The sequence below is a fragment of the Schistocerca americana genome, chromosome 3 (genome assembly GCF_021461395.2).
Source record: "Schistocerca americana isolate TAMUIC-IGC-003095 chromosome 3, iqSchAmer2.1, whole genome shotgun sequence".
Taxonomy (NCBI): domain Eukaryota; kingdom Metazoa; phylum Arthropoda; class Insecta; order Orthoptera; family Acrididae; genus Schistocerca; species Schistocerca americana.
Window position 1 is genome coordinate 615,749,706 of NC_060121.1, and position 14,030 is coordinate 615,763,735.

General features: G+C 39.8%; 1 pseudogene; it reads left to right on the top strand.

Annotated features, from left to right (window-relative positions):
- Window positions 1-3,268: 3,268 nt before the first annotated feature.
- Window positions 3,269-3,386, top strand: LOC124607635 (annotated as a pseudogene).
- Window positions 3,387-14,030: the final 10,644 nt, after the last annotated feature.

The window sequence follows — 14,030 nt, forward strand, 5'->3', positions numbered from 1 at the left end:
CCCCTAGAACTTAGAACTACTTAAACCTAACTAACCTAACGACATCACACACATTCATGCCCGAGGCAGGATTCGAACCTGCGACCGTAGCGGTCAAGCGGTTCCAGACTGAAGCGCCTAGAACCGCACGGCCACACCGGCCGGCCATAGTTTTCTATATTCACCATAGAGAATAATATATTACGGAAACTTTCTTTAAAGCTTTGTTCGATATTTCTGTTAGCCACTTTACCACATAGAACATTAATTTTTTAAGATAACTGCTCTTTTCTCTTAGCTCTTGGGACACTTGCACAAAATTTAGCATAAAAAGCTGTTTTGTGCACTATTGTGAATGTTTTCATGTTTCGTACTTTCTTTGAAGTAGACGTCTGGGTTGCAGCTTTGGATACTACGTTGCGACTCGGCAGCAAAGAAATGACTGCACCATTTGGTAGTTCCACCGTCGTTGAGTTCTTTGCTGAATATCAATGCTCGCCATAGGGACGTATTGTGTTAATGAGCCATAAATGACTGTTCAGTAACGTATGGAGTGTAAGTGTGGAGCGAACATTTTTTCTGACTGGTTTGATGCGTCCTGTCACGAATTCCTCACACGCGCTTACCTCTTCTTCTACGAATAGACTTGCAGACCGTGTCCTAAATTATTTGTTGGATGTATTCCAGTCTTCCATTACAGTTTTTACCCACTACAGCTACCTCTAGCACCATGGAGGTTATCCCTTGACGTCTTAACATAAGTCCTATCATCCTGTCCCCTCTTCTTCTCAGTGTTTTCGATACGCTCCTTTTCTTCGTCGATTCTGCGGAGAACTTCCTCATTCTTTATCTGATCAGTCCACTACTTTTCAACATTCTTATGTAGCGCTACATCTTAAACGCTTCGTCTCTCTTGTGTTCTGGTTTTTCCACTGTCCATCATTACTATCGTATAATGTTGTGCTGCAGACATATATTCTCAGAAGTTTTTTCCTCACCTTAAGGAACACGAATATAATAGGTCACGCATGGCTCTCATCGCTGTTGCAAGACTTTCTGTAACTGCCTTTCACTCTGCCGTCTTCCTGTAATTGAATTTCACTCTGACACCTATTCTGATTGGCTATGAACGAATGGAATTTATCTGGCATTGTTTTTCAAACGCTCATGCATTGCTCGGAATAGCAAATCGTGAACGGTTCTAGGCGCTTCAGTCTGGAACCACGCGACCGCTACGGTCGCAGGTTCGATTCCTGCCTCGGGCATGGATGTGTGTGATGTCCTTAGGTTTAAGTAGTTCTAAGTTCTAGGGGACTGATGACCTCAGATGTTAAGTCCCATAGTGCTCAGAACCATTTGAACCACATCAGTGTGACGTGGTACGAATACCATCAATAGCCAACCAATATTTTCGCACTGGATCGGCATGCCTCAAACACGGTAAATCACTTTCTTCACATACTTCACAATCTTTACTTATGTCAAAGTAAGTAATAATATAAAAAACCGATGATGTTCGCAGCTTCAGTAATTAAACAGTGCAGCTTCTACCAGATACGTGCCTCGATGACTATACAGATTTAGGTTTTCCGTCGTATCGCTAAATAGAGAATGGCGGTGTTCCATGAATTAAGAAATCGCAGCATCGTTAAATTTCTGCTGCGCCCTGTTGTTCAGCCAGCACTGCTAATACACTTCGGTTACACCAGAGGTCAGCCAATATCTGTGAGATTGGAGTGCGGAGCGCCATCGTGACGTGAGAAGCGGAGTGAAATCAGAGCAATTGGCAATCTGATGATGTGAAAGGAATCGCTCGTATCTGGTTGAAGCTAGCGTCGGGACGCCGTGGGCAGCGTCGAGTAATTCTTGTTCTGCGCCGGGTATAGAACGACGCGCAGGCGGAGCTTGTGATTTTTCGGTGACAGCGGCCCTTTGGAGATGGATGACACGATCGCCATGTTCATAATCTGGGCGAGAAAGGACCTGGAATCGGCGAGCGAAAGTGAACTCTTCTAGGAAGTTGGGGTACTGGAGCAACCTGCTGACTGCTGAAGCAGCAAGACAGCTGGGTAGATTGACAGCTGAGGCTGATTGTGGCCTGTTGTCAACATCAGGCACCATTCCAGCTGGAGCAGTGGACAGTGCAGTGGACAGGACAGAAAAAAATAATAGGCATAACCGCCATTTTATGAATTCCACTTCTGTGATAGCCAGTTTCTGAGATGTAGTTTGCTTACCCTTCACTATAGTATTAGCGCCGATTAAGTCGATTAATTGGAATACATATTGAGTACAGTTTCATGATAAGACTGTTATTGTGGATGTAATTATGCGGAAGGCATTCTAAGACAACGTAATTGTGAATCAATAAAAGAATCCATAGTGTGAGCTTATTTATAAGTGTGAATTGTTTACCGATCGTTATGAATGAGGTACTTCAGAAATATTAAAAGCAGTTCAACCGTGACTAACCGATTAAGTCGATTAATTGGAATACATATTGAGTACAGTTTCATGATAAGACTGTTATTGTGGATGTAATTATGCGGAAGGCATTCTAAGACAACGTAATTGTGAATCAATAAAAGAATCCATAGTGTGAGCTTATTTATAAGTGTGAATTGTTTACCGATCGTTATGAATGAGGTACTTCAGAAATATTAAAAGCAGTTCAACCGTGACTAATTCAAAACATATGTGCAAGTTTCGTTACCTTATCTGGAAGCAGCCGGCCGCGGTGGTCTAGCGGTTCTAGGCGCTCAGTCCGGAGCCGCGCGACTGCTGCGGTCGCAGGTTCGAATCCTGCCTCGGGCATGGATGTGTGTGATGTCCTTAGGTTAGTTAGGTTTAAGTAGTTCTAAGTTCTAGGGGACTGAAGACCATAGATGTTAAGTCCCATAGTGCTCAGAGCCATTTGAACCATTTTTTTATCTGGAAGGCTAGAATGTCGGTGTCGTTATTCAGACTAGGGTTTAGTTTGCGTCAAATCTAAACGTTCAGATTATTCCAATTGAAGTATACAATAATTATAAATCTTCTCCAGTACCAACTGCTGCCAGATAAGACTGTTGTTACTGTCGTGTTGGATACTAGCACTTAGAAACAAAGCACAGTTTTCGCTCCTTGGCTGAAAATCGAAATTTTACCCCAGTACAACAGTTAAAAGAGACAGTCTATAAAATTCTTCTGGGTTTGTGACCGCATTGTCAACTAGAAAATTCCGACGTTTCGGCGACTATTTCAAGACGCCTTCCCCAGGGTGTATTGCTAACTGATGAATTTCATTGACGCCAACGGCCTTGCCGCAGTGATAACACCAGTTCCCGTCAGATCACCGAAGTTAAGCGCTGTCGGGCTGGGCTAGCACGTGGATGGCTGACCATCCGGTTTGCCGAGCGCTGTTGGTAAGCGGTGTGCACTCAGCCCTTGTGAGGCAAACTTAGGAGCTACTTGATTAAGAAGTGGCGGCTCCGGTCTCGTAAACTGACATACGGCCGCGAGAGCGGTGTGCTGACTACATGCCCCTCCATATCCGCATCCAGTGACGCCTGTGGTCTGAGGGTGACACGGCGGCCGGTTGGTATCGCTGGGCCTTCATGCCCTGTTAGGGCGGAGTTGATTTTTATTGACTGTTACAATGGCCGCGGAAGCCTACGTTTACAGTTAGAAGAGAGTGTGTTTGTGGTGACTAGTGCTGTGTTATCATGCAAATGACTGAGTCAGGACTAATCTGCGTAAATCATCAAGACGTTATGTTTGTGTAACACAACGAGGGCGCTGTTGGGCCTTGCATTTTGGGGCAGAGCACTATTTGATTGAATTGTACTTAGCACCAGTTTTCTCTTCTTCACTTGTGTGACCATAGTGTCTGTAGTTGCTTTATAATTCATGAGGGTATTTTTGATCCGTCGTTGCAACGACAGAAATGCGTGATTTTTTCACCAGACGTGTTTCGCTTTATTGAGGTAAAGCATCATCAGTGAATCTGTAATTAAGGTTATTTACATTTTGTTTTGCTTTTTAGATCAAAAACAGTTCGTTAAGAATAGGTTGGTTTGTACTTACGGTGATTTTATGGCTGCTTTAAGTATGTTTCTGTGTATTTATATCTTGTGTAAGAGTAGAGAAGAAATAGCGATGGAGTGTTTTTTTTGGGGGGGGGGGGGGAAGAGAAACCAAGATGAGTGAACATAAGTATATAGCTGTGTGATGGAGTGTGGGTTAGAGGAGAAGGTGAGGAGCGAGAGATGAAATGAAACTGTGAGTGGGTGGGGGGGGGGGGGGGGGGGGGTGGTTTGTGGGTGGGGGTGAAGGATGGAAAAGGCTCTTTTATTTTTCATCAATTATTCTATACAGAATCAGGTTTCCAGTACTTATCTGGTCACTGAGCAACTGTTTATTTTTTGTTAATGCTTTTTGTATGTGGAAATTTTATTGGAAAGGAAGAAGGTGTCTGCCTTTTACGATTTTTATGATATTCATATCGTTTTCAATATTGCTTGGTCTGTGGTGTTCTTCTTTAAGATGATCCGCAAATGTTGAATGATTTGCACCACATTTAAATGCTTTGATGCGTTATAACTTGTGTCAAATATCCTGCCAGTCATTCCAGTGTATATCTTCTCACAATCTCTGCAACTGAGCTGATAGATACCACATTGTTGGTATATTTCTAGTTTTTATTTTAGTTTTGGGATGTGCTTTTATATGGAATTGCTTGTTTTGTAAGCAATGTTTATGCCTTGTTTTTTGAATATATTTCCTATTTTATGAGTGAAGTTGCTGTGGTAGGCCATTGTATGCCATTTTTTTTGTTGTAGTGCAAGCTGTACAAGTTATGTGGTTTGGTTAGTTTTCTTCCTTATTTGTCCCTTTATATTTTTGTTCAGTTTGTCTACCATTGTTTCTTTGTGTCCATTTTTTAACGTTATTTGTTTTATAATGGGGAACTCTTTTTGATAATTAGGAGTGTTTAGGGGGATCCTGTTCAGCCTGTTTAACATATATCTGATTGCTGCTTAATTGTGGTTCTGTGGGTGGTTTGGAGTTTCATTTAAGATAATGTCACTTGTTTTTGAATATGTCAAATGTGTGTTTATTATTGTCTTTTCTTATGGTTGTGTCTAAAAAGTTGAGAGTGTTTTCTTGTTCTTCTTCTATTGTGAATTTTATGTTTTTGTGTACAGTATTTATGTCTTTGTGTAGTTTCTGTGCTCTGTTTTAGGTTCATCTACCATTCATATAATGACATCCATGTATCTGTACCAGTAGATTATGTTGTAGGTTTTCTTTGTTATTATGTCTTCAAATATTAGTTTTCTATGTGATTCATGAAAATGTTGGCTAATGTTCCAGAGGTAGGTGAACCCATGGGTAAACCTTCTTCTTGTATGTAGTATTCTTGATTGAATTCAAAATAATTTTGTTGTGTTATTAACTGTAATAATTTAATGATTTTATCTGTTTGTTCATGAGATAACTGGTTGTACGTTTTCAGGCATTCTTCAATTATTGTTATGGTTTCATTAACAGGTAAGCAACTGTACATATTTTCTACATCATAGGAGAGCAATGTTGCTGTGTCAGGGATTTTAACCCTTTGTTGCCTGACGGTACTTAAAAGTACCAGTAAGTTTTGACTCTCATTATTTTCTCGTGGTGCAGTTTCGTGATCTGAGAGCCTGTCGGTACGTAACAGTAACTCTGCTCTACTGTTTCATAGATGTTATTGTGCAATACATAGACCTCTCTGGCGGTCAGAGCTTGAAATTGTTTTTCGCGCGCTGCTGTGAAAACAGAAGATTGTATGTGCTTGTTTCCATGGTGTTGCCTGAATTTGTGAGCAGTTTATTGAAACTTCCGTTGAGTTTTCCATTGTACGTACTTAACTTCTTTGTTTTTTTATAATAGTTTGAAGCATTACGTTACAAGTAAATGAGATAAAGTGGAAAATATAAAGCGGACTTATTAGTACCGTCAGGTTGTGCGAACTCTTAATTGTAGCAACAATGCGTTACCTCTCACTAGTTGCTCTGTCCACTTTTTCTCACACAGAAATCCGTAAATACATCTGCCTGTGGAACAATTAGAACAAACAGGACAGGTTTGCCAGGGAATTTACCTAAAGAAAAATGTCTAAACCGTGGGGAATCAAATCACAGAGAGTCATCCTTAGACCTAACAGTATTTCAAAGGAGGGAAAATAAAGTGTATTTTGCGTCAAACTTCCATGGCACTGAACAGAGCGTAGTGACAAGAAAACAGAAAGATGGAACTGGTATGGCTATACCATGACCAGTTATTGCATGTGATTACAATAAACATATGGGTGGTGTGGATCATGCAGACAGATTACGTTCAACTTTCTTGACAGGCGATCAAAGAAATGGTGGCACCGTCACTTCTGGGGAGCAATAGAAATTGTTTTGGCAATGCTTACGTCATTTTCAGTGATCTACATGGGGCACAACCACTGCTGGAATTCAGGAGCGCTGTGGCACTAGGGCTAATGAATAAACAGCAAGTGCCAAACCTCAAAAAGATAAACTCTGGTAAAGATGAAATAACTCCCCCAAAGACAAGAAAGGACAACTTTTCTGTTCCGAAGAATGTACGTCTTGGCAACCGAGAAAACGATTTTGTGGTGTTCACTTGTAAAAGAGGAAGATGAGAAATGTGTGCGGAAACTAAAATTCAGTCGAGACCACATTCACAATGTAATACATGGAAAGTGTATTTGTGCTACAATGAGAAAAAGAACTGTTTCCTACAATTTCATGAGGTATCACTAACACTAAATATGTGATATGTATATACTGTCAAAAATGTATAGCTAAGTTACTAAGTATTGTGAAGTTGCTCTAGAATAAATTTATGTGAAATTAAAAAAATAATTCAGAAATATCGTATTTCTGTTAATTAATTTTCTAATGTAAAAATATTTAATATTCATGTGGAATGAAGTACAAGTTATAAAAATTGGAGCATTTTTCTGCGCACATTGTGATTCTGTCCATGGAGTCTGACGGTACTTCTGAGTACCAGGAGAGAAAAAAGTTGTGAAAAATAAAATAAAATTTTACAAAAAATTCTACCGTCATTTGAGGCCACAATAGCATAAATTCTGCAAAGAAAATGTTAAAAAGTAAATTTTTTCTTATGTCAGGAAACAAAGGGTTAATGTCTATTATATGTTCTACCAGTTGAGAGGAATTTCTGATTGTTCTATCATTTTCTGGTTTATAATCCTGAGTGAGCTGTGATTGCATTTGTTTTTCTAGTAGGTATGTAGGAGCTGCTCTGAAATTTACTATTGGATGGACTAGATAATTTTCTTTATGGACCTTTGATTGACATGTTGGGGACTTGAGGTTTTTTTTGTACAAGTCTCTGTTGCTCTCTGTCTATAAATGTGTACTCTATGTTTTTGAGTGTGTTTTAACATGTGTTTGAAATCTGTTAGTTGGGTTTGATTTTAACTTTTTAATGTTGTTTTTGCTGACGAATTCTTCTGCTTTTCTACGTATTATTTTGTCTGTTTAGGCTTTACTTTCTTTGTCTTACTTTATACATGGTGTACAGCTGTGTCTGTCTGCCTTGTCTGTCTATCTTAAACCTATGGTTTTGGCCTTGGGTGCTCGACCAAAATCGTTTATTCAGTACTCTTGTGTGTTCCAGTTGCTGTGTGTGCGCCTGTGTTCTTATTTCGATAAATTAATTCTTGCCCTTTTATTGTAAAGTTTTTATCTGAGAGGGGCTAGATTGATACATGTTGTTGTCTTAGGTTAGCACATTGTTGTTTTGGTACATTTACCTGTGCTCCTTTGGTAAAGTTTGTTGATTGCAGTGGCCAACTACACTGTAGTTGTATTTAAAATTTCGCTACTTGAACCAATGTAGATAGAAAACTATCTACCCTAATAGGTAGCAAACTTGACAGGAATGATGTTCAGACTGTGAACAACAGGTTTTGCGTTATTAGTAGTGCTGGTGTCAACACTAGTATGGTGACCTAGGGAGCAAACACAAGATCAGTAAGCACTACAGTTGTAGATTAGATTAGATTAATTATTCATTCTGTAGACCCACAAAGGAGGGGATCCTCTTGGGTGTGGATCATGTGAGATAAACACATTACAAAAAAGTAATTAGAAAAACTTGAGTTTCATTAATTTTAATGATTGTCAGTCAATAAAATTATGCACATGGATTAAAATTAAACTTCTAATATTTACAGCTTTAATACTTACACCTGCTTTCATTAAATCCATCATTCACACAGCAGCTAGTTACTTGGCTATTACAACCAACACTGTTAAAAATTAAATTATTCATTTCAATGATCCTCAGTTAAGAACAGCCAAATTATGTACAAGATTTAAAATTAAATTTCCACTATTTGCAGACTTAAAGACTTACATCTGCTTTCCATACATCCAGCATTCACATAGCAGGTAGTTACTTGGCTATTACAACCAAGTATTGTCAAAAATTAAAGTATAATAAATTTTCATTAAAATGGTCTACTGCAATTGTTGAGATTCATGGATGGAATAGAAGGAGTTGGCCACCAAAAATTCTTTTAAATTATGTTTAAATTGTGCCTTACCAGAAACTAAACTCTTAATGGTTGCTGATAACTTATTGAAAATATACATTGCTGAATACTGGGCTCCTTTCTGGGCAAGAGTAAGTGATTTTAAATCTTTATGTATATTGTTCTTATTCCTAGTATTTATACTGTGTACTAAGCAGTTATTTGGAAAAAGAGATGTGTTATTTACAATAAACTTCATTAAGGAATAAATATACTGAGAAGCTGTGGAGTAGTGTGCCCAATCCTTTGAATAGATTTCGACATGATGTTCTTGAATTTACACTACATATTACTCTTATTATACGCTTCTGTACTCTAAAAATTTTTTGTCAGTTTGTGGAGTTACCCCAAAATATGATACCACATGACATAATGGAGCGAAAATAAGCAAAATATGTCAGTTTTTTAATATTTATATCTCCTATGTCTGACGTCATCCGCATTTCAAACACAGACTTGTTTAGGCACTTTAACAGTTCGTTAGTATGTTGTACGAGGTGTCAGGGCTAGCAGTGTATTTAACACTAAATTCTTCTAGAATCTTCATATGGAAATGATGCTCTAAGCCCCCCCTTTTCTAACTCCGACTTCTGCTGTTGCACATGGATTAAGAAGAAACGTGAAGTGACTGTAATCGACCTTGCAAGTGGAGTAGAAAAGAGTTTGGCACCTGCAATAATTTAATTTGATGGAAATTAATTTGCTAAAGCAAAGTTTCATTAATGTATTGAGAAATGAAAGGGTTGCTCTACTGATCAACAGAATGAAAGTTCTGTCCAAAATAACAATTTGATTTATTATGAGCAAACTCAAAATAATACACAAAACACATGAAACATTTACCATATGTCAAATTGGATACTCAAATAAATGCTGAGAAGGTGAGTTGTCCATAAACTAGACTGTGACATTTATGACCAAGTGGTATGTGGAGGCAATTCCTTGCAACTCAAATCTTAAGAGAAACACCCAGCCAACCCAATATTAATTGCTGCTACAGTAGTGAGAACTTAGACAATGAACACCCAAGACAGAACCACATTAGAAAAGACTGGAACAGGCGCGCTCTGCTGAGCTCTGATTGTCATATAGCTAAATTCCCTGATTTGCCGGTGCTGCGGACATGCATTACCAAGCTGTCTTCTTAACTGCAAGGACACGATCTGGCACACCGGAGGCGATGTCTGGTTGCTTCGACGTCCCATCTTGGTGATGATAATGTCACGAGTATAGCCCGAAATAAATTGTCCTCGTCTGGTTGTTCCAGACTAAAGACTTCCTAGCAATATAAATGCGCCTCTGAGGGAGACGAAGAAGGCTCGCTACACAATCACTGATGGTACGGTGATTGATTTTAACCAGCGAAGTCACACAGTAACTCCGATACAGTCAACTTTAGCCAAAACTGCTCAAGACAGACAACATAGGCCGCTTGTACGCAGAACCCTCAATTGCCAACTGTACTCAGAGAGTTATGTTGAAGTCGAAACTTCAGCAACATCGTCAAACAGTTACAATTAAATGAAAGTATATTAGACAGCCAATGGAAGGTAGGCGGTCCAGAGCAGCTAGAGCTCAGTCTTATAACCTACTCCCCGAGAAGCGAGAGCCGACTGACTCAAGAGCACCCGTACAAGCCGGACACAGAACATTCCCACCCCCACCACAGTGGTCGTGGTTAAATGTGCCAATCAGCAACTCGAAAACTGGTGGAAATTCCACTCTGTTGATAAACCACTACTATTCCACCAATGGAGATACTTGGCCCCAATTTCTGCGCCGATTTTGCTACGTCACGGAGCTATCCTCTGAGCAAGCCAATCACAGTCATGATATTGCAGAAAACGCGGGAATTTGCCCGCCAAGAGTGCCTGGGAACACAAGTCATTCCCACGCCTCGCTGGTAGGCCGTCAGAAAGTGTTTTCACTAAGTTTCTGCAAAGTAACGGAATCTAAAGCCCCGCCGCTCCTTCAAGCCCCTGTGGGCGTGTCGCCCCTGCTCTTATGACAATGTCGGCGTCTGGAAAGCATCCACTCGACTCCCTCACACCCGACGGCATAACCCTTTCAAGATCAGCATAACACGCCGGTCACCGGACCACCCGGGTGACGAGAGAGGCTGCGTGGGAAGTCCGCGTGGGAAGCAATTGCAAATTTTCACCACATGCAATTAGAGGGGAAAATATTCATATCTTCTGAGTTCTCAATACTACACTTGTAATGACCATACTCAGCTATACTTCCCCAAATCGAATTACTCAGAGTAAGATAGAAATATGAGAGGGGGCTTATGCCACCTCTCAGTTGCTCCCAACTGAATTTATTATCAAGTTGTAATTCCAAGAATTTTACACTCCTATTTCCATATCATCGTATTTTATACACTCACTAGAAGGAAATCTCTTGGAAGTTCTGAACTGCATATAGTGGGTCTTTTCAAAGTTTAATGACAGTGAATTGGCTATGAACCACTTATTAAGGTCAGTAATAATTTGATTAGCTGCCCTTTCTAAATTTATATTTGATTTACTATTTATTGCAATGTTTGTATCATCTGAAAAAAAAATTGGCATCGGGTTATGTAACAGATGTCAGGTCATTAATATACACAAGAAAAAGTTGTGGACCTAGTATGGTACCTTGGGGAACACCACATGTAATTTCTTCCTAGTCAGATGATGTCTGATTGCCTACTTCTGAAGTGTTATGTAATGACATACTTTGTTTTCTATTAGTAAGATATGACTGAAAACACTTTGAAGCACTATCAGTGATGCCATAATATTTTAATTTACTTAAAAGAATGCTGTGATTCACACAGTTTAAAGCCTTTGAAAGGTCAAAGAATATGTCAGTTGCCTCTAATTTGTTGTCTGATGAATTAAGGACATTTTCACTGTAAGTGTAAATAGCCTTCTCAATATCAGGAACCTTAAGAAACCCAAACTGTGACTTTGACAGTATATTATTTTCGCTAAGGTACTTAAGTAGATGCTTGAATATAAGCTTTTCAAAGATTTTTGAAAAACCTGGCGAAAGTGAGATCAGTCAGTAACTTGAGGTATTTCTTTGTCCCCATTCTTATGGAGAGGTATAACTTCAGCATATTTAAGCCAGTCTGGGAATGTTCCTATGATAAGTGACTGACTACAGAAATAAGATATGACAAAGCTCACATGAACACTCTTTTATTAACTTTGTTGATATGTTATCATAACAACTAGAATGCTTTGATTTCAAGGACTTTATGATGGATTCTATTTCTTTGGGTGAAGTAAGTGTCAATTCCATTTTACTGAGATTGCTTGTGTGCACTGGTCTCAGATATTCCTTTGCATTATTTACTGAACCTGATAACCCCTTGCTATCAGTAACAGAGCAAAATACTCTTTTACATGGTTTGCAACACAACATGCGTTTTTTACCAGGGTTTCATTTACTTTTAGAGCTATTTGTTCCTCTTAATTTCTGGTCCTACCTGTCTCTGACTTAACTATATCCCATATTGTTCTTATTTTATTGCTAGCTGTATTTATCTTCTTCTCATAATGCAGGTGTTTAGACGGTCAACATGGGTCTGCTCAAGGTGATCGAGGCTTTATTCATAAAGCTGTTTTACAAATCAACAGCAGTAGTGCTGCTGCTCGTCTCGATATCGATGCATTAAAGAAACGTCGAGAGGTCCTCTTTCCGCACCGGGATTGAAGAACGTGAGTAAGAAATTCGAATTAATTGGAGATTTGGGAACTGCTCTTGGGAGAGGCCGATTACCTTTAGCGCTACAAATTGTTACAGACGTTACTGTTGACAATATGCGATCTTCAAATAGTGCACGAGCTGTCACGACAGCGGAGCATTGCAAGATCCGCCGTTGGAAAAGTGTTGTGGACAGTATGGTGTTGAAATGTTCAAATGTGTGTGAATTTCTAAGGGACCAAACTGCTAAGGTCATCGGTCCCTAGACTTACACACTACTTAAACTAACTTATGCCAAAGACAGCACACACACTCAAGCCCGAGGGAGGACTCGAACCTCCGACGGGAGGGGCCGCGCAGTTAGTGACATAGCGCCTCTAACCGCGCTACACGATATTGTGGAATGGTGTCTGTAGTGTGGATCCAGACTGTCGTGGACGCAGATGGTCGTCACATTGAGCAACGTCTGTAATGTGGAATGTAAACATGGTACGCAGTTAACAAATGTTACCTTCTACCTTTTCTTCCGCATGTACTCTCAAATGTTTCCAGAAAGTTTCACTGTCCTATGATCATCAGGGCCCTCTCTAGTAGCGAAAGTTGCATTATAACAACACTGTATTTCATAGTGCATTTTATTGTCGTATTGGAGCTCTAGTTTTTGTTTGTACCTTCTCGTGTATGCACTCTGAGTTATTATACTCTTTAGGAACTTTGATTTAGATTTTGTTAAGAGTTCACGCCACAGAACCCACGGCCACTTCCCAGTCCCCCCTCTTCTGGCACCACATCAAGTACCGGAATGGTTTCTCCGGAAAGGAGGCGGTCAGTTTCGCCCCCCACAGATGTCCAATTCTCGTGCTGCGTTACTTCCCTTGAAATCTACTTATGTTTACCTTCTCTCGTGTAATTCGAGAGCCCAACTGTAATTTTTCAAACCCACATATTCTCTGAATATACTTATTTCTCATTTTGTTTAGTGTCTTAGGTACATAGCCTCATATGACGTTTGCGGTGGTATGAATTTGTGTAAATAAGAAACAGAAACATTTGGTTATGTTTGTTTATAATTACTAGCCTTGAATACAAAATAAAAGCATGTTTTGCTCCATCGCTGCCGCCATAATCGGACATGCCCGAGAAAACAGGCACCTTATGTGATCCAGAGGCAATGCATATACTGATTTAAAGGTTTTCAGTTACATTAGCCACATTTGGGCATTGAAAAGAATCAATGGTAACGTGTGAAAATTTATGCCGGGCCAGGACTGGAAGACAGTTTCTCGATTAGCGCGAGTGGTCACCTTATCCGCCTCGGCCACCAAAATACGCTGCTCATCTGACCGAAATTCTCAGCATGTTACGCACTACCGGTGTTAGCGTCATCTACTCAAGAAAAACCCTTAATCGCCATTTCGGATTGCCGCAAAAGATCGGACTTGGTGTGCATCTGCATTGAGGGAAAGGATCTTTGGTTGTCATCGCCTTCTTGATATAGATATGTATATTCGGTGTCTGTTCTTTCGGACAGGTACGAAAGGTTTCCTCTAGTGAATCCTAAATTGCGAGCAATGGGTTCCTGAGTAGGCGACGCTATACCGGTAGTTGTAACGGGCTGGGAATTTGGGTCGGAAAGAAAGTTTTCGGTGAAGTACATAGTGAACGATTATTATTTTTGTACAGCATCCAGTGAAAATTATATTTTCTGTTTGACAACCAAGTAACGCTGCAGGCAACTCTTATGACGGACTGTCAATTC